This window comes from Grammomys surdaster, unplaced genomic scaffold, assembly GCF_004785775.1.
Source record: "Grammomys surdaster isolate TR1022 unplaced genomic scaffold, NIH_TR_1.0 219, whole genome shotgun sequence".
NCBI classification, from domain to species: Eukaryota; Metazoa; Chordata; class Mammalia; order Rodentia; family Muridae; genus Grammomys; species Grammomys surdaster.
Window position 1 is genome coordinate 334,434 of NW_021604664.1, and position 22,200 is coordinate 356,633.

General features: G+C 37.5%; 1 protein-coding gene across 6 annotated transcripts in view; it reads right to left on the reverse strand.

Annotated features, from left to right (window-relative positions):
• Positions 1 to 22,200, reverse strand: part of Spopl (speckle type BTB/POZ protein like) — a 72,942-nt gene that overhangs the window by 48,594 nt on the left and 2,148 nt on the right. For 5 of the 6 annotated variants that reach the window (XR_003712094.1, XM_028772893.1, XM_028772892.1 and 2 more), the window contains exon 2: positions 16,364 to 16,470. The exons of the other annotated variant lie outside the window; for it this stretch is intronic. The gene's annotated coding sequence lies outside the window, so the exon portion shown is untranslated. The remainder of the gene's footprint in view (positions 1 to 16,363; positions 16,471 to 22,200) is intronic. 6 annotated transcript variants of the gene reach the window in all.

Consider the following 22,200-nt stretch of genomic DNA (forward strand, 5'->3'; position numbering starts at 1 on the left):
TTAGGAAGGATGAGAACCACTGAACTAAAAGGAGTTAGGTGAGGGAGTGTACTGGCTAGTTTTATGTCAATTTGGCACAAGCTAGAATTAATTAGAAAGAACAATAATTGAGAGAAAATGCCTCTACAGAACTGAACTGTAGGTAAGTCTATGGGGTACTGTTTTGATTAATGACTGATAAGGAAGGGCCCAGTTCACTGTGGGAGGTACTATCCTTTGTGCTATAAAAAAGCAAACCATAAGGAGCAAGCCAGTAGGTAATATTCCTCCAAGGTCTTTGTTCCAGGCCTTGCTTTAAGGTAGGTCCTGTCCTGAATTGCCCCAGTGATGAAAGAGTGACCTGAAAGTTGTAAGATGAAATAAAGCCTTTTTTCTGAAGTTGCTTTAGTCGTGGTGTTTTATTACAGCAATAGAAAACCAAGTAAAAATGTGACTACGGTAAAAGCACACTATACAAAATGTTACGAACTAATAAAAAGTAAAATAAAGTGTCAAGTCAATATGCTTCCTTTATACCATAGAGAATGAGAAAAAAAGGGGGGCAAATAAAGTAAAATTTGCATAAGAAATAAGATTTAAGAAGGATAAATACAATAGTGAACCAAAGAAACAATAGAAATAATCAAAACGTAAGTTTTGACTTAATAAAATTGATACACATTAACTATACTTGTCAAGAGAAAAAAGAGACTAATTTAATTTCATTTTAATACTTCACACATTCATAATTAAATGGTTCATTCTTTGTGCTATTCTCCACTCAGAAGAGCACTGCTGAGGAAACAGACCTGCACACATGAAAGAAAACCATTCCAGTCCAATTACTTTGCAAAGTTGTCCTGTATCTTAAATAAAAGCAGATCATGCAAGAGAAACCACGACTACCAATTTACCTAAATATTTACCCTTATATTCACAGATATATGATTTTCACCTCTCATCAAAGAAACTTTCCTTTGGAACAGATCTAGAGACTATCACAGAAAACAATAACCAATCCAAATAAAGAGTTATAAAGGCTAGTCTTAAATAACATCTACAACACAACGCTTTCACCCACAGACTCAGGGATCATTTTCAAAGACAGGGAGGAAAGATTATAAGAGCCAGATAGTTTTAAGAGCCAGAGAAGCAGGAAGTTTTCTGTGAGACTGTTTCTCTAAGAAATGTCAAAGAAGCTATATCCATGAAGTCTTATTAACAGGACTGTCTAGACAAGACTTGAACGAGGATAATACCAACAGACATGCTAACCTGGAAGGACAAGAGCTCATGAGAGCTCAACGCTGGTCAAAGAGCTATGAACAACTAAGAAAAACAGTCTCCCAGGTAGTAGTATACCAATTGATTAGTCAGTGCCCAATGGTCAACCCTGAAAAATATACATACGGTACATACAAGCAACACTATATGGACTGAGCAGGCTGAGTGTGTGAGAGGTGTTTGTGTGTGTATGAATATATAGTATATGTATAAACACACACATAACAACAACTAAAGAAACAGGGTCACAGTGTGAAAGAGAAGGAGAAGGGTACATGGGAGGAAATATATGAAAGAAGAAATGTTATGTTCTAATCTCAAAAAAATATTTAAACAAAAATATGAGCAGAGTAATTCATTAAGGAAGAACAAATGAGATTCAAAAGAAGTTATAAAATGGGAGAAAAAGAGAAACAAGTAACCTATAAATAATTTAGCAGACAGAATGATAGACTTAAATTTTCTTGTAAAGTAGGCAGACACAGGAGCATCTGTGAATCTGAGGCTGGCCTGGTATAAATACTTTGTTCCAGGCACGGCAAGGCTACACAGAGATTGTTTCTCAAAAGATGACAAACAAACAAACAAATAAATGTTTTCTCATAAAGCATACTGGAAAAAGATAAGATAATCTGTTCGGAATAGGTGTTCATAAATGGAAATTATTGGAGACTAATTCAATTCGCAAGATGAGTAAAATGGTGCAACTCATTCTAACTGGAAAATAAAGATTAATTTTGAAGACAATAATATCCCAAATATAGGAAATAATGAGCCATTTGGAAACAGATTTAGGAATAAATACTGAGTTAAAACAAGAGTTCATAATACACAAAAAGAAAACAACAATATTATTGTCATGACATGTTTCAAGGCACAGGCCAAGAAGATTTTGTACTTTTCCACCACCTGGACCCTCTTAAAACATGCTATAAAAAAGCATTTCATGTTCAAAAAAAAAAAAGAAATAAAAAAAAAATTCAATCACACTCTATAAAAAAAAATATTATTGTCATGAGATAAAGGAGGCACAAGGCCTCATTATGTTTCAAAAATTATTACTGAGAAAAATCTAAACACAAGAACTTCTGGTAAAACCAGAATTCTTTAATTTTTTTTAAAGTAAAAGAAAATCCTAAAATTCACCGTTATCTATAAAAACAAAAAAATGAAATCTAAGTATTACTAATCCAAATAGTGAACACTGTTAAGTTTTCTGAGGAAAAAAAACCAAAAACTTGGAATTCCATAATCAAATTTACACACAATTGAGTGTCAAATAAAGAACAGTCTCAAACTACAAACAGTTCACTTACCTCCACTAATATACTCAAAAGAATATTCTAAATCCTATAAACACTAAGTTTTTTCTATAGCACACTTTTATTAAAAAAAAAAAAAAGAAAAGCCTAGTCTCTCTATAAAGTGGTACACAATATATGGTTTTAAAACTTAATAAAATAAAACTTTAAACTAATCTGACAAAACTGATTCTTTCTCTCTCAACAGCCATTTATTGGCTGTAGCTCTTCATCTAGAGATGGGTCTAGAAAATTCCCCCTTCCCTCATTAGCATGGTAACTGGTATCATCATGCAGGCCTTATTTAGGCAACCATATTGCTGAAAATCCAAGGGTAACCCAGTATCCTGGTCAGTCCTCTTGCTTTTACCCAGGCTTACACCCTAGTGGAATATAGAATCCTAAGTGGTCATCCATAAACATATGTATATATGAGTGTAATGGCTATTCTTGGGTGTCAATTTGATTATATCTAGAATGAACTACAATCCAAAATTGGAAGGCTCACCTGTAATCAAGATCTTGAGGCTGTCCTTTCGCTGTCTAAAGAGAACTCCAAAAATCTCAAAGATCCTTATTGGACTTAATTTACTCTATTACAATAGAAAAGGCTGTGTACAGCTCTTGACTGTGTACAGCCCTTAAAGAAGAATGTTGCCTTTACATATACAAGACAAGGAGGGTTAAAGAGAGCATGAAAAAGGTCAGAGAAGGCCCTGAGAAAAGTCAGAGAGAGAAAGAGAAAGATGAGTGCTGGTACAAGAATTGGTTTTCAACCTCTCCAAGGTTGTCAACTCTACCTTCTCTCATCTTGGGACCATTATTTGGGTTCTTTTTGCTTATTTCTTCTGGTCCCTGGGCCTCAAATAGGCTAACTCTGTGAAACAACAGATAAATAATTTGGTAGCAAAACCTATTCAGATACATTATCATAAGTTAGCTATGGAGGACCACGAGACTCAAGATGAGGTTGTTACTTTATACAGGGTGTTCCCAAAACCCATCTCCACCCAACCTAAAAGAGGGGACTTCTGCCCCTAGACCAAGCAGAGAGGGGCCACCCAGAACCCCCTCTGACAGGCGACCTGAATTCTTGCTTAGGCTTTGAGGCTAAGCACTGCAGGGGAGTATCAATAAAAGTTAAAAATATCTCTCTGGGTTCCCTAAGGGACAAGTCTGACTGCACAGGGGTTGATGTCAAAAGTATCCCCTCTCCAGGAAAAAGACATAGGGACTGGTATGGCCCTCATGCCTCACTGGACAACAACAGGGGGACCGGAGCCATTACAAGGTCCTCTTCAATTACTGGAGGTCAGGCCTCTATCCCTGCCTTCGCACGATTAGATTACCACAGCCCATCTATACTCAGAGAAGGGAGGAGATGTCAGGGACATCCCTTCTTACACACTGAAGGCCTAAAATCAGCCATAGGCTTAAAATCAGCAATAGGCCTGTCATACATGTATACTAACACCAAGTCTTGGATCTCTGTGGATAAACACTGAAACAGATGGCTATAAGCTATTGTAAACAGGCAGTTTTTGTGACAATTTACCAGCCTGAGTAGTCATAGACCTTGTAAATAGGTAGCCTTGGCAGATATTACCAACTTAGATAAGGACAAGTGAATCATAGGCAGAGTCATAGTGGCCTATCCCCTGAACCCTTACCCAGCCAATACCCTGTTCTGAAAAATATCTGTATTCCCCTTGAACAACCACGCTCCAGTGTCATCCCCTTCCCTATGTCCTGCCTTTTTGTGTTTATAACCCTTGTGTGAATGAGTATAAATTACAATTTGAAAAAATAAATTTTATATCTAGTTATTTATATATATATATATATATATCTTGAGGCTGGGAGATACAAGATTCTGACCTGGATCTTGGCATGGAGATCTTGAGGCATAGTAACTATGAATCCCAGGAGGCTAAGGCAAGGAGATCTCGGAGTTCAAGGTCATCCTGGGATAAAACAACTCCCAGATCCAGGTGTGGTGGCATGCACCTTTAATCTGGGCCACACCTTCTGCTGGAGACCTACATAAGGACACTGGAAGAAGACTCACTCTTCTTTGCCTTTACTTGCTAGCACATCTGTTGGAATCTACAAGCCTTGTGGAACTGAGCAATAACTGGATCCTGAATAGTAGGCAAGACAAGAGTCTTCAGGAGAGTGGAACAGCTGGTAAAAGCGATTAAGAAAGAAACTCCTGGATCATATCAAAACTAGTAGCCATCATGGTCCAAGTTAGAATTTTTTTTACACCCTCTCTAACTGACATTATATTTATATGAGACATAGATTATTGTATATAAAATGAAATAATCATGATCGTAGTTTGGCCCATAGAAACAAATGTCTAAAATTGTCCAAAATAAGCAAAATTTACAAGATTGACTATATACTTTCCTCTGAATTTAGTTACTTGCATTTGATGAACTCACTTATTTTTCAATGGTTAGAAATGGTACATTTAAAAGAACTTATTGTCTCTCCTTCGTATTATTAAGATATCATTTAATTTTTAATCCCAGCCAATTGTACTATAGAACATTTCAGATTCAAATTAACTCACGAAACATCAGTACTTAAAGTATGTTTATTTTGTTATTAGATTTTGATATCTTTCATATAATTTGGATAAGAAGAATTAACCAAACTGCTTGGGTATCTCTAGCTAAGGAAATGAAGTTAAAGTTTAACTTAAACGTTTGTTTTATCTCTGGTGACCTTGCCAGGTCTTAGCCTGGTGTCTTTATTACCAGTCCCTCATAAGAGCTCTAAGCTAAAGGCCTAGCAAGGTTGTAGGAGAAGCAGGAGAAAAATGCAGAATTGTTCATTTGAGGAGGAGTGTCAGGAAACCAAATGTTAAGAAATCAAAACATTTCAAAGATAACAAAAAATAAGACAAAAACCAAAATGTTTTCAAAATTCAGTAACTGAACAAAATGCTGAAAACAAGCTAAAAACTCAGAATTCAAAATGGCTTCAGAGGTCTAAAAGCAAACAAAGAAAACAAACCAAGTACCTACATCAAAATGCTCTCAAAGCAACCAAACCACTTACTGTAAATCAAACACTTTGAAAGCAACTGAAACCGGTACTTAATAAAGTAACCAACTCAGCATAAACAAAATGGATCCTCAACCAAATCAAGGGAGGTCCTGAGCCCTGGAAAGAAGTTATCAACAATCCACCTGAAGAAATGAGACCAGATGCACTGTAGTCAGGGTATCCATCCTGTAAAAAGTGGGTCATTCTCAGTATGCAAGGTTGGCACAGTGACCGTCAGTGTAAATAAAACCTATAGCTCTCATTTTAAAGGGAAAAAAGATAGCTTACTGTAGCCAGTTTGTTTCTGGTAGTATGAGAGAACACTTCAGGGCCTTGCCAACTGTCCCTAGATAGAGCTCTGCAGACAATATAGACAGTTATACATTGGCACACACCAGATATGACCATTCAAATCAGTGCCCTGCCCTTCTGTGAAGAAAGAGAACTGTCATACTTGTGTGTGCCCAGTCTGGTATTGTAGATGTCTCTGGATTCCTAGGCTGTCATAACCACCTGGTGAGTGTACTTGTTGGTTCCTATCTAAAGGATTGTGTTCCAAACAATCAATTTATAGTAGTTACATGATTCTTATAGCTGTACCATAGGCCAATATGAGGGGCTGGCTAGCACATTTGTTGGTGGGTATCTGCAGCCCTTGGAAGCAACAGCAGACTTTCTCAGCTATCATCATCAACGTTCAACTACTGCTTCCCCATCTGATGGCATGTCCATTTGATGGTAGGTGCTCTTGGGCATGTCCTTCCCTGTCAGTTGCATCATGTTCCTACTTCCCAACAGGTCCATGCCATAGCTGACCATGGCCTTGAAGTTGGAAAGGATTTCTAGCTGGTGTCAGTTACCCATAGAGCAGCTTATCTAGGGGACATCGGTGGGGTGCAGCCTGCTCATGAGTGCATATAGGCTAGCCTCATCTTTCAGATCCTGAGTCTAGCTTAGGAGCTAGGGTTCTTTTTGGGAGTTGTAGTCAAGTAGGAACTGGATTATGATCTCAACTTCCCCTGGTTCAACTGCCTAAAGTGTCCTGTGGGGAACACCCAGCACTAGATAGAACAGGACATGACTGGAAATGAAAGTGCATGGAAGCAAGGCTAATCTGCTTTTCATAAGTATTGCCTCTTTGGTAAAGCCTAACCACCTTTTATTTAGTAAAAATAATTAAACCACAAGTTACGTGGCCCTTATTGTAATGATTCTTCAAGTATTATTGTAATACAATATAATACAATACAATACAATACAATACAATACAATACAATACAATACAATACAATACAATATAGCAGTTAATGATTGGTAAGGTTTTGCTTCACACCTTAAAACTTTATTCCTATACATATAATTTCATTTGATCTTCTACAAAAGTCCTGGGGTGTGAGACAGAGAAATGGTTTAGCAGCTAAGAGCACTTGCTGCTCTACCAAATGACATGGATTAGATTTTGAGCACCCACAGATTTTTAACACCTCCTAGAGCATGAGACACATAAAATAAAATAATAAAATATTTAATATTAATATAATCAAAATCATTTGAATAAAAAGATATACAGAGTCATATGCAAAGTCTATTTTATTGATAAGAAAACTTTAAATGCAAAAAAACCTGATATAAGCTTAGGTTATTGATTTTTTTTTCTAAAAGGCCAGGAAATCAAAAATTAAACTTGTAATTTCTAGTTGAAAATATTCAATTCTAAGCTCCTTTATTTTATCTACACAAATCCACTGCATGCTTGCTATAGTAAGTCACACTGTAGTAACTGGATTTGAAATTAGCCACTGCTGAAGAATACGTTACTTAGAAAAAGCAATACATAACTTATGCCTTCAAAAGCAAAGCACAAAGTTAGGCTGCTCTTAACAGAATAATCCAGAGAATATTATTAAAGTTGAAAATTTGGTTACAGATATTAACCTCAGGTTCAAAAGCAATGTACACTCTCTAAGTCTCAATTTTCCTATCTATAAAATGAGAATAATAATTTCAAAACACTAGTCTGCTCAAGGGGAACACATAGAAAATATTTAGTTCAATGTCTAGTACAGAAAAAAACACTCCTTGTAGAATGTAGAAAACAGCACTATCAGAAACTTTACCCAAATATGGTTCTTGAAATCTTATCGCTGTTTTTCTATATGTTATCACTTGGGCTCCCATCAGTTTTTCTACTAACTAGTCACTAAAATGCTCTCAGGGTGCTTATTTATAATAGTTTTATCTGCCTTTTAATCCAAATTAGGTGAAAGGAGTTGATACCCAAGCACTCTCTCAGGAATTGCATAAAACCTGAGTGTACTTTCCTGAAACAATGGAATTGATCTATATCGTCACTGAGCTGTTGAGTACCTCTATTAAAGCTCACTGGCATTACCTTTTAAAAAAAATCTATGTATGAAACTTGCAAGTTAAAAACAAAAGGGTGAGGCACTAACACAAGGTACTGCAGTGGAAGATTAGTCTGCAGAACACGCAGTATCTCTGGAACAACTTTTAAAAGGCAGGTCTTATAGAAAGACGCTTTTTTAAAAATTGTCTCATGAAACTGGAAAAAGAGCTAGCCGGGTGTGTGCTGAGCTGCTGTAGGGTATGGGAGTGGTACTAGAGCATAGCTGCAGGGGGCAAAGGAACCTAGTTTTGCTGAGCAGCATTGGTACTCAATCTGCAAGCAGGTTTGGGCTAGTGACCAGGCCAGCACAATGGAGTTTCCTGCTGCAGTTTGTGCTGCTCCCCCTGCTTAGGGGAGGAGAGCTTGGGTCTCATGAGCTGCCTTCAGGCTGCAAGCACAGTGATCATACCCAGTGAGCCAGTGGGGTGGCTGGCACTGTGAGCAGAGAGATGTGTAGTAGCCTACAGCTCTCAAGTATCCTGCTGCTGGACACCCTGACTCTAGGCAACAACAAGATATCTAAGAGGAATCTCAGCAATAGTCCAGTATTTATGGTGCCCCAGAAACCCCGAACCAGACCAATAACCCATTGCAATACTCATTTGAATGTAAAGCTGTTTGGGCAAACAACATACTGTTTGGCACACTGCAGTTTACAATGCCACTGATGAATAAGTATGTGATGGGGTGTAACTACAGCGGCAGAAGTGGCAATAGGTGTTGAAATGGAGTAGAGGTGGAGAGAGCAGCCTGTCTGTGCTGAGTAGGGTGTGTGGTATACAACTGCCCGGAGGCAGGACTGCCCTGGCTCTGAGCAATGCCAAGATGTCCAAGACAAAAAAACCATTTGTTGTCCTCAAAAGGCTTCCATGGTCTATGTTGCTACCAGAGGCCATGTTGGTGTCAATGGTCCATGATGCAGCATGGGGAGTTAAGAGGGTAGAAAGGTATGGAGCTGGGAGTGGAGGTGGGGGAGGTGGTTGAGGTGGAAGGGTGTGAAGGGGGTTGTTGGTGTTGCGGATGAAGATTATTAAATGTCCATGTTGATGTTTGTGGTCTGTGCTTACTGCCAGAGGCCATTTGTCTGTGATCCCTACTGTGGCTGGGGGACATGTATAAGTTCAAGATCTGTGATGCTACTGACTATTATAAGCAAGGAAGCTTTAATTGCAGTGGTATCACTGACTGCCAACTCGTAGTTGAGAATGGGAGACACTGGAGACTTCTATGACAACCCCTCATGAAAAAAAGGAAGGAAGGAAGGAAGGAAGGAAGGAAGGAAGGAAGGAAGGAAGGAAGGAAGGTAGGTAGGTTGGGTCTAGGCAAGAACCCATTGAAAATAGGCCTTAAAAATTGTGATAAAGATGATGAACTGTAGCTCTTCACATTTGATGGCTTCTGGTAGGGAGGTGAGGAAGGACTCAGTTAACTTTAAGGTCCTGGCCACTGGAAGTATGGCTATGTTCCAAAGATTATACAGGCAACATAAATTAGACTTAGTACATTTTTTTCTCTCTCTCTTTCTTCCTTTCTTTCTTCCTTTCTTTCTTTCTTTGAGGCGGGGGGGGAGGGGATAAGGGTGGGAAGGTGGACTTGAAATGAATGGGAAGTAAGTATGATCTGGGTGCATTGTATGAAATCCCCAAATTAAAAGTTCTTTGCCTTCATATTTTTCTGTTTGATTCATGAAAGAATGGAAAGAACATTTACCTTAAAATGTCTGATTTATTTACTCATCATTCTCTAATACTCATCTGCTATATATAATTCACTGAAAATCCTAATGTTACTAGAACAGAAGAAATACCAAAGTAAACTAGCTGGCAGAGAGGAGAGCAGTAGTACCTAGTGAAAACTCTGCATTAATTTTGCAATATCCTCCTGCCAAATGAAAACCACTCTCTGAAACCTCTTAAATCTATCAAGAAGGGGCTAAAAAGATGGCTCAGCAGTTAAAAATAAACAATGCCTTTTGAGAGGGCAGGAGGGAACAGAGCTCAGAATCCAGCACTCACACTAGGTAGCTTACAACTAACTTAATTGTAGGCATTCCATGCCCTCTTCTGGCTCCCAACAGTACTGCACTCACATATACAACCACACAGACATATACTCATGTTAAATATAGAAATGAAATCGTACTTTAGAAAAAAAAAGTCAAGAAACTGCAATGCACTACTTTTTGTAAATACTTGTACTACTATTTCCTATATTTGTATTAACCTTTTGAAACAAATGTTTCATTGCAAGAGGTTAACTTAATACTTAAAACTACATATTGACCTAACGTTTGCTTTACCCATTTTTAAACAAATCTAAGAAATGCTTCTAGAACTCCAAGATACTCTATTTTTTTCATGTCTTTAGCATGTCCTAAACATACATGTATTAGGTTTTTAAACAGACCAGGAACTGAAACAAAGACTACATAGAGATCACAGAGGTGAGTTAGAAAAACAAGTCCTCAAATGTATCTTTCTTAAACCTGTGAATCGAGAAAGAAGCATTAACAGCCAAGTTCCTCCAATTCCTCACAGCCCCTTCGAGACCACGTTCCCAGCCTTCTTCATACATCAACAACTCTTCTCCACTTTCCTCACTTCTAAACTTTCTTAACATCAGTTAACATTACTCCACACATGGAGACTTTCAACCTATGACCTACTAGCACCGAATCCCTTGGCCTCCCTGAATAACCTATTTTAACATGTTACCACTTATTCTCAAGTAAACTTGTTTGATAGCTTTACTAACTCTGAAAATAAATCTTGCCTTACCTTTTTATAACACAGACTTAATCCTTTAATACCTTGCTACCAATACATCCTTGCTTTTTCACCAGTCTTTCCTTAAAATTATCTTCCGTTCCAAACCTGAAATCTACATGTATTACTTTCTAGAGGGTATATTTAACATGTTATTCACTATTTTTGTTCCATTATTACAACCTACTAATAAACTATTCCTCATCAAGCTCCTCACCTTTTTGAGCTGATAAGTAGAGCACAAAAAGGCTTCAAAAGAAGTAGAACAGCCGCTGTGTAAGGGTATAGATTTCATTAATTTCTTATAAACTCACAGTTGTCAAAAAATTTGCTTCAAAATAAAGGCCTTACCAAATGATGAAATAATTAGTTGGAGATTTTAAGTATAATGTCTCAAGAGCTTTCAAACTGTTCAAAATGGTAGCCTAGCCAAATGTTATGGATGGCCCTGGTGCTGACTGTATTTTGATATTAATTCCACTTTCCCTGGAGGGGCTGTCTGGAATGAGGAGTAAGTCACATACTCAGGTGACTTCTTGTGAAACTTCCCCTAAATGAATAAAGGGACCAATCACTGGGCAAGTAGGTGAGACTTCCCAGTTGGACAGAGTAAGAGAGGAAGCAGGAGAGAGTGAGGGGCCTTTTGGACAGGAATAGCAACAGGACAAGATGTAGCTACTAGCATATTCCAGATTAGATGGCGAATCTGCCAGGATTCGCCACCAGAGGATTTAGGTTTAATATGGTTTACAAGATTAGGATGCTAGTTGTTGCACCCAGAGACTGAGCTACCATTGTTTCTGAACTAAGTCTGTGTGGTGTTTTCCTTTACAAGGCGGTTTGACTGGGTTCCAGAGAGAAAGGTAAGGTGGCAAACCATGGGTTTGCCAGATGTGCACCACAAAGGCAGTGGAGGTTTTGAAGCACGGAGCTGGCATGGTAGTGACCTGGCAGTGGGAATTTAGTGAGCTGGGTGGAGAGATTCTGGAGCTCTGAGTCAGAGAGTCTCCATGAGATAAGGACAGGCAGGCCAGCCTACCTCCATCGGATAGAGTAGCTGAGCGTAGCTCGAGAACTGGTGCCACTTTTTAAATATTTCCTGCAACAGCCAAACATGCCTATTTCAGTTTAAGCTATAAAACTATAAATCCAATTCTGCAACTGTTCTAGATTCATTTTAACTGTTCAACATACCTACAAAGGCAATAGCTGCTCTGTTATAAAGCAAAGATTTCAGAAAATTTTTATCATTGCACACAAATTTATGAAACAGAATCAGTAAGCATGCTCTAAAAAGAAATCAGCCAGTATTTCAACTCATCTACCTTTTCCCCATTTATGATGGCTAATCTTCATGGTCAACTTAACTATTCTGGAATCAACTAAAATCCAACCAGCTGAACACAAGGGTAAGAAACTATTCTTCATTGGATTATTTGAGATGGGAGACCCACCCTAAATCAGGATCATTTGAGGTCAGAAGACTTAACTTAAATCGGGCCACATACTCTGCTGGCAGCCCACATAAAACAACAAGTGAGAAGGAACTTTTTGCCTACTTGACCTCACTCTCCCAGGTAAGTTCATCTCTTCACTGAACTTAAGAGTCACCTTCTTTGGGATTCCAATGTAGACTAGAAACAAGCTGAGACATCCAGCCTTGTGGACTAAAGAGCTATCAGATTCCTGGCCTTTCTGTCAGATGACCACAGTTGGACTAGCCAGACCACAACTTGTAAGGCACTAAAATTAAGTTTTATATATATATACACATATTCATATTCGACAGGTTCTGTTCTTCTAGAGAGGTCTAACTAATAAACACAGTTTCCACTTATTCCTATCCTGGTAGTTCAAGAATATCACAAACTGCAGCAATATACTATCTGAACTCAAAGTAGCCAATAAAGGCAGCAGCATCAAATACATCTCTCTTATCACTCATGGCAGCAAAAAATTTGCTATTTGTAATCCTGTTTGTCCTAGTTAGGTTTTTTTGTCAACTTGACATTTGGAAAAAGGAACCTCAATTGAAAAAAAATTTTTTCTATATTGGATTGCCTGTAACCAAGTCTATAAAGCATTCTTGATTACTGATTACCTAATATAACTTAAATTCATTAAGAGTTTAGGCTCCTTCAAAAAAATAAAAATACAAATAAGACAAGCTATTACCATTGCTTCTGGTTGCCCACCAGACGGCACTGTGAAGACAATGTATACTTTGATCTCAGGACATGAAGAACTCAGGTGAATAATGACTGGCAGGCATCCTTTCTGATGGCTAATTTTCATAGTACCACAGGGTGCTATGTACACTGTTGGAAGATAAATGTCATCAATACTTTACCTATCTGTGAAGCTCAAAAGCTACAATAACCATTTGCATGATAAGATATACCCATGGCCAATAATAGGGTAAACAACTGCTTTCATATTCAACTTAAGGAGAAAATGCATGCCTTGTAGTTTAAATATGGTCAAAAATTCGTGGCAGCAAAGCTCAGGTGAGCTTTGTGAACCTAAGTGCTGGCTACAACCTGACACAAGCCATAGTCATCTGAAAAGAAGGACCCTCAATTAGGAAAAATACCTTCAGAAGAACTGTAAGTAGACAGTTCTGTACAGCATTGTGGATGGGACACCCCTGGATCTTGGGTTTTGTAAAATAGCAGTTAAGCAAGCCATGAAAAGCAAGCCATTAAGAAGCACTCATTCATGGTCTTTTACAAGGGCTCCTGCCTGCATGCTTCTGCCCTCCCAGACTGAGATCCTAGCTTCCTCTCCTTCAATGGACTGTGATATGTAAGCCAAACAAACCCTTTTGTCCCCAACCTGTCATGGTTTTTGCTCACCATGCAATGGTAACTCTAATTGAAAGAATCTTTTACTATTACTTTCTAAATGAAACACTATCAAACTGACCTCTGAATATGCATCTCTACACAGATTAATGTAGCTCCTAGATTTCAAAGAAACTTTTTTAAAGCAGAAAACTGATGTTGAGAGAAGTGACAGTGAATATAAGCAAAATACACTATATAAATGCATAAAACTCTCATATAATAAAATATATTAATGAGTAGAACTATAATATTCACAATCAAAAAATACGTAAAATATATTTCATTTGGTGACTTTAAAACTGTAACTCAATAATGAAAAAGAAAAATTAGATGCACTTCCTTCAGTGAAACTTAACATTCTAAACAAACAAACGTAAGTAAATAAATCTTAAAGTAGTCATGTTATGGGCCTACAGGCAAATTTATTTTCTCAATATTTGTTAACTTCAAGTTCTGAAAGCTAAGTAAACTGGTATAGACAGTGTTTCCCTTCTTAATATGTAGCATAGTCTCACGTAACAACAAAGGAGACAATCCCAGCCTGAGTAGTAGGTCAAGAACAAGTATATTACAACACGGTGTAATTAAAGCTGTAGGCAATGTTGCAGATTAACTCAATAAAATGAGTATCTAAGAAACCTAACCAGCTTGCAAAGGTTAAAAAGCTGTTCTATGTGTATGCAGCAAGTGACTCAGAAATACAGTATTTGCCAAAAACTAATACCTATACTGGGAAGCTATAATTTTCATGAGAATCTTATTTTCCTCAAACAATATTTAAATTTGTTTTAGATTCTCCATCTGACCAACTGGGACCATCTTACAGATTTTGTGAAAATACACAGGTCTCTGTTCCATGTTCCTTGCCTATGTCTACAAGGAAAGAAATCATGCTTATTTTGAGAAAACAACCTATTTACAATCCAATTCCATTTTATGGCCAACATAGCTAAAACATAAGATATGGCATAAAGCAAATGGGGCAGAGTATGTAGGAACCAGAACTCATGCTCCTTATTTATAGTATCATAGATGCACAAATCATATAATGCTGGCTCTCAAATCATAGTGGAATTAAACTAAAAATCCAAGATAGAAATGGTTGTGAAATCCCAAAATTACTTGGATGTTAAACAACATAATGCTAAATACACTAAACTAGACAAAAATTAAAAGACAATTTATTAAAATTTGTGAGATGTACCCAAACAACCCTCAAAGGAAAATTAGGAATAATGAATGAATACATCATTGGCCTCTGTTACGTATTTGTGGAGTCAATTAACCAACTGTAGACTAATAAATTATTTCTGTAGAAACAACCTACATAGATAATGAACATTAAATTTCCTTTTCCTTAGTCTGTAAACAAGACAGTACAGTACAGTAACAACAAAGGAGTTACGTTATAGGTAATGTAATATTCTCTATACAATATATAATATAGGTAACAAGGGTCATACTGAATTGGTCTAAACTATGTGAGAAGATATGCACTGATTATATGAAAACACTTCCTCATTTTATAAAGTACTTGGGTATCTTTCCATCTTGTTATCCATAGGGACCTTAAAACCAATGTCCCATAGATACCAAACGACAACTAATTATCAGAACATCAGTGAGAATTTAAAATCTCACTTGTATTTCTACTTTAGCAAACTAGGAAAAAAAAAACAAAAACAAAAAACAAACCAAAACAACAAAAAACATGTAAATTAAACTCAAAGTTAATAAAAGAAATTAACAAAATTGAAAGTAAGAAAGCAATAAAGAAAGAACAGCAAAAAAAAGGATTCCTTAGAAAGAGGCATGAAACTGATAAGCTTGTAGCCTAATTGGTAATCAGGAAGAAAAAAAAAGACACAAATTATTGAGAAAGATCATAAAAGACTTCATGGAAGTGAAATGGGCAATAAAGAAATATAACATAACATAATCAATTCTATATCCACTATTTGATAGTCAATGCAATGAATGTAACAAATCAATTTCTTGAGAAAGAATCTTCAAAATCCACATAAGAGATAACGTCAGCAATCAGGCACCTCCACAGACAGCCAAAAGGAATCCCATGACAATGTCTGCAATTCAGGCATCTTCCTAGCCAGCTTTCAAGGAATCAGGTGACATTAAGACATGTCATCATTAGATGCTCAGAGGGGACAAACTGTCAACCCCGTCACATGTCTTCTTATGCATGCACCACAGCCTGATAAAAGGCCAAGTTTTTCCACCTCTCATCTCTTCTTCTCTTTCCCTCCCTTTTCATAAACTTCCCATGTGAGATCTGTTGTTGCATGGTGTGACTTTTGTCAGAACCTACCACGTAGTTCCATCAGATAGACCAGGGGAAAAGGCTGATCTGCTAACGAAACTTAATAATAACCAAACTTCCAAAACAAAGTATCATGCCTAGATAGCTTGATAATTTAAGGAAAAAATTATAGCAATTTGGGGCTAGAGAAATAGTTAAGACTGCTATATTTGGAGAAGCCAAGGTTCTGTTTCCAGAAGTCACATGGCAGCTCATAATTCTCTATCATTCCACTTCCAGGGGAGCTAACACCCTCTTGTAGCTTCCACAGACTCTTATGCACATGTGGCAAAGGCACACACATACGTACATATATACAAACACATAAAAGTAATAATCATTAATGGGACAGACATTAATGGGGCTCAGTGGTTTGGTTAATAGTGCACACTGCCCTCCCAGAGTACCTGAGTTTGGTTCCTAGCACCCATGTTGAACGGCTCACAACTGTCTGTAACTCCAATTCCAGGGGATCCAACACTTTTTTCTAGCCTTTATGAGCACCTTCATACACCTGGCATATACAGAGAGATAAACATATGCACAAATTAAAATGTGTATTAAAAGAAAAGACACTAGGAGCAATCTAAGTATAGTCCTCACATCTCATCAAGGAGGTTTCTGTTTGCAAGAGACTATTATAGTGGGATGCATCTATGTAAGACCTCCTACACCAAAGGCATAAGAACACTGTAAAAGATGGAGCAGAAAGATTATAAAAGCTAGTAAATCCAGGGAGTGTGCTGGAAGATCATCTTTCCCATAACACGAGAAACTATACCCATAAAGTCTCATCATCACAATGCGTAAACATGAGCTATGCAAGGACAACAACAACAAACATGATCAATACATGGGAAAGACCACAAGGCCTCAACTGTTCCTCCTCAGAGGCAGGCTGAGTGGAAGAAAAAGTCTTCACCAGGAAAGACACACCAATTGGCTATCCAATATCAAAGAGTCAGCCCTGATTAACAAAAATAGCCCTGTTAGATACGCATGTAATATAAATAAAAGAAGATAGGGGAGAATATAGGAAGAGTTAAAGGGAGGAAGAAAGGAAGAAATGAAATAATTATGCTACAATCATAAAATAATAAAAAAAGAAATTAGAGCAATTCTCTACAAATCCTTGTAAAATCAAACTTACTATAACCAGACTAGACCAGACCAGACCAGTACAAAAGAAGCACAAAAAAGTATCTGCCATAAACAATGTAGGCAAATCAAATCCACAATATACTGTCAGGTCCAAAGGAAACTTCAATTCTTTGTGACTAGACAAAAGCCTGCATTCCTCTGGAAACTGTGGAGTACAGCCACTCCTTGACCTCCCCATTCATGCATGTGTACACAAAGAGTAGAGTGCTAACGTAGTTTTGCAAAAGACACAAAACGTCACAGCAGAGGAAGGGCAACAAAGAACAAAACTTTCTTCCCTACCTCTTTAGGGATAGACAGATTTGACTTTGAACTTCTGTATGTTTTGGAGACCGTAGGTTCTCCAGTCCCACAGATTGGACAATTCTTCCCTGACTGATCTCATTTTTTTTTTTTTTTTTTACTTTAGTTGCATGCCTACAATTGTCAACCAGGGATCACAGGCACCTGACACTTTATAAATTCCAACTTCAGAACACAGGCACAGAACTGCAGACAGTATAGACAGAGAAAGAAGAGAACAGAGGAAGAAAAGAATTAAGACTCACTCTGCTCCTGATTATAAGGCCTGACCAAGTACCTGCCTCCGACCCCACCCTACCCAATCCCCAGATACACCTGCTCTTTACAGGGGAAAAGAAGCCTGAATGAAGACTCTACGGTCTGTCACTCAGCCAGCTTATTTCTTTGGCAAAGGAGTACCTAACTCAAGACTCTGAGGACAGGCCCACTGAGGGCTAGGGTTTCTCCTATGGTAAGGAGGCTTGGTTGGTCCAGCTTCCAGAACAGGACCAGAGGCACAGAGAAGGCTCATTTTTTGCCTCAGGACCCATTTTTCCCTCAAGCTGTGACACTACAAACTTCAGCTGTAGATAGGAATTAGTTCCTAAAGCCTCCAAAACTTGCTTCTCCCTTAGCTGTAACTTACTCTGCAAGCGACTGCTCATCTTTGGCGCCTCCAAAACCCTGAGAGCTTTTGATCTATCACATTTCTCAGAACGGTTAACAACTTCTGATGGTGTACTAGTTACTTTTCTATTGCTGTGATTAAGCACCATGATCAAGGCAACTTATAGAAGGAAGGCTTTATTGGGATTATCATTCCGGAGTTTTATGGTAGGAAAGCAGTAGATAGATATGACTATCGATAGACAGATGGCAGGAGCAGCTATTCAGTTAACCTTGAAAGGCAAAGAGGAAGCATAGACAACAAACTAGCAACTCAGTCTTTAATCTACCAAAGTCTGTTCCTCAGTGACACACCTCCTCTAGGAAGGCCATACCTCCTAAACTTCCCAAACAGCTCCACTGGAAACCAAGTATTCATATGCCAGAGGTTATGGAAGACATCTCATTCAAGCCATGAGAACTAGCATCCCCACCACTATTCAAAGTTCAAAACTGTTTCACTTAAATCGTGCAAAGGAATCTCTTCTAAGTTTGTTTGTTTCTATCCCATTTAAAGTTGTTAGATCCAAATCAACAATGAAGTACTTTCCACTGGTCTTCACTGTCTCTTTCCTGTCTCCCCACTCCATTCTTGGAGGAGGGTAAAAACTGCCTCAACACAACTAACAGAAACAGAGGAAAACTCTAAATAGCCTTGGATTTACTGGTGACTTTATAAAGATGAAACCAAAAAGCAAAATCCTTTCAAGAGCAGATCCAAATTAATAATTTTTTTTTCTAACTCATGAAAAGACACTGATAAGAGAACCAAGACAAGCCAGGTGGGCAGAAAATACTTCAAAATGGCACAGCTGGTAAGATAACAAGCAAAGCAAAAAAACCTGCAACACAATATAAGGAGACCTTGAAATACAGCAAGAAAGCAAATACATCAGGACAGAGAGCACACATATACCAAACATCTACAGGAAGATATTTCTCATTCTATATTAGAGAAATACAAATTACAATAATAAACCATCACATAAACACTTATTAAATGCTCAAGGTCCAGAACATTGACAACTCCAAATGCAAAAAGAAAAGAAAAAAAGAAACAAACTGCCTTATTCACTGCTAGAGGCTATCCTTGGATAGCCAGTGATACAACCACTTTAAAAGATATTTGGTCATCAAATGAAACACAATCTTACATACAATAACTACACTGCTTGTTATTTACCCGAAGAAGTTGAAATTTTATGTTTCCACAAAATGGTGGTTCATAACAGCTATATTCAAAATTGCCAAAACTTTGAAGATGTCTTTTAATAAGTCAAATAAATGGTGGGACATCTATGCAATGGAATACTACTCAGCATAAAAAGCAATATTCTATTCAAGCCGTGACACCCTGAGGAAGCTAAAAAGCTCACTGAGTAAAAGAAACTAGAATGAAAAAAGTATATGTTGTATGACTCACATCACATTTTGGAAAAGGCAAAATAGATTTTTAGTTTTTTAAAGTTAGTAGTTTTCCAGGGATTGAGGGCAGGTGGATGAATAGGTGGAACTCAGAATTGCTATGGCAGTTAACATACTCTGTATGACATTATCATGATAGGTAAATATAAATTTGATGAATTTCATAAAATATATAGTAGGGGTTATTCTTAATGTGAGTATGTAGAGTAATAATGACATGTTAATTCAGAATAATCAACTGAAACAAATGATCCATTCTGGTAGATGAGAGCGATAACTATGTGAATATGGGCACAGAAAAAAAATCTTTGTACCTTTTGTTCAACTTGCTGTAAACTGACAACAGCTTCAAAAAATTTCTTCTCTTAATTACTTGGGTTAGGGACAAATGAGAAGTTTACAAATATTCTTTATATAAAACTTTTAAAAATTAATTTGCTTCAGAACACACAACCACGTAGGAAGCAACAGTATGTTCTTTTATTTTACTTTTCATTTTGTTGCGTGTGGGTGTTTTGTCTGCATGTGAATCACATGTACACAATTCTTATGGAGGCCAGAAAAAAGCAATGGTTCCCCAGAGAGAGTCACAGACAGTTCTGAGTTGTGAGGGAGCGGGGGATTAAACTTAGATCCTCTAGAAGAGCAGCCAGTGATATTAACTACTGAGCCATCTCTCAAGTAGCAATATGTTCTTTTTAATAAATCTCCAAACTATTTTAAAAATATTATATCTACATTAGCTAATACAAGAGTAAAACTGCTCCTTTTGTTATACTTTTCACTTCTGACAAACAGTAATCCCAAGGGTAGGGGGAGCATGTTTTCTAAATACATTCCTGTTTTGCAGGTCACTGTTTCCAGCACTCCTTCAAGTCAGGGGTGCATACAACCTATCAAAACCACAGTTTAAGACAATGAAACTTTAAATCTAAGACAATATTGACTTTATATATGTTATAGATGCCACTTCACTCAGTAATCCCTGAATCCCTGAAAGTGACAATCTCCCTATCCCAACCTCTTAGATGATGCAACTAAAGCTGTATGTTACCACACCTGGCCCCTTAAGTTATAAATTTGCTAGCTTTCAGATAGGGAAAGTTCAGTTGCATGTAATTATGTTACACAACTCAGATATTATGCCAATAATTAAGAAATAATAACTGAAGAACATATGAAAAACAACTGTTACTTAATCAGACCTACAAGACTAAGAAGCATGGAGATCACAGGTGTGATGAACGTTAAAGGCAATAAAAAACTATAAAAAAAAAGTTAAAGGCAATAAAAAACTGTAAAAAAAAAAAAGTTCAAAAATGGCAAAGTTCTTAACATAAAATTTAAGAAGAGTAACTTAGACTGGCAAGTATACCTGAAACCAAGCCTAACGACCTGAGTTCAATCCCTGGAACCCATGGTAGAAGGAAGGAAGTCACTCCATTACAGTGTCTTCTGACCTCTAGACATGAACCATGGCATGTATGAGTACAAGCATGTATCATGCAAAGGAAGGGGGGATGTAAAACAATTTCAAACCATTTTACCTGGCATGCAATGCATGCATATATTCCCTGCACTGCACGACTAAAGGTCAAGGCCTCAAAACAATATAAGGTACATCTTAAGCTTCTTTTCTTTCAAATCATTGTTTTCTTTGACTGGGATCCTACTGAACTGCTTTGCCAGCTACAACGTTAAAAACCCTTGCCTACACATGCTGTCAAAAGCAACTTCTCACCTACTATACTGCCCACTCAAGTTTAACTTGCTATTAATAACACTCTACCCCAACATCACTTTTTTTCCAAGTCAACTTAAACAAACTGTTTTGATGGCAATATTCATACCAGAGTAAGAATTATTCATCTACCTGGCCATTGTTACCTACACTCTAAGTTCTTAACTACATAGTTAAGTCTAGAACTCAGTATCTGATAGTGAGTCTTTTAAAAAAGACTTTAATTTAGCAAGGGAGAGAGGGTACAGATATGTATCCAAATGTCACCAAACAAAACAAAACGAGTGTGTGTGTGTGTGTGTGTGTACATATACATACATATATAGGCCAGAGGTCAAGAACAAAAATATGGTTCATGCTATAGATTTTTAATCCCTCTACAGTGGTAGCTTTGGCAATTAAAACTGAGTTTAATCATCAAGAAGTTTGTGGGTAGACCAACTAAGGAATTCAAAATTGTCTGCATGTCACTAAAACCAATGTGTATTTTGTAGTTTTTAATTGATTTCTTGGCTACATTCAAAATTGTTTCCTGGGGTCTGTAGAGATTACTCAGTGGTCAGGGGCATTTGGAGTTCTTGCAGAGGACCTGGTTTCAGTTTCCAGCACTGACATGATGGCTCACAATCATCTGTCACTCCACTTCTGGAGGAGCTGATGGCATCTCCTGGCCTCTGTAGACACTGTGTACCTGTAATACACATCCATACTCTCTATACATACACACTAATGATGTCTTTTTCTCTCTATACTTCAGGTATCAGCCTTTTCTCTCTCTGAGGTCCCAAACTGAGTCATTACTAAGTCCTACTAATTTTGCCTCTCAGGTATTCATGAAAGCTACTTCAACTCTGTTCTTACCACCCTAAAGTTTCATCATTTCTTGCCCAAGTTACTTTATCTCCTGGTACTTGGAACGGAATGCAGCATCACAGATGTGCAGCATCACAGATGTGCAGCATCACAGAT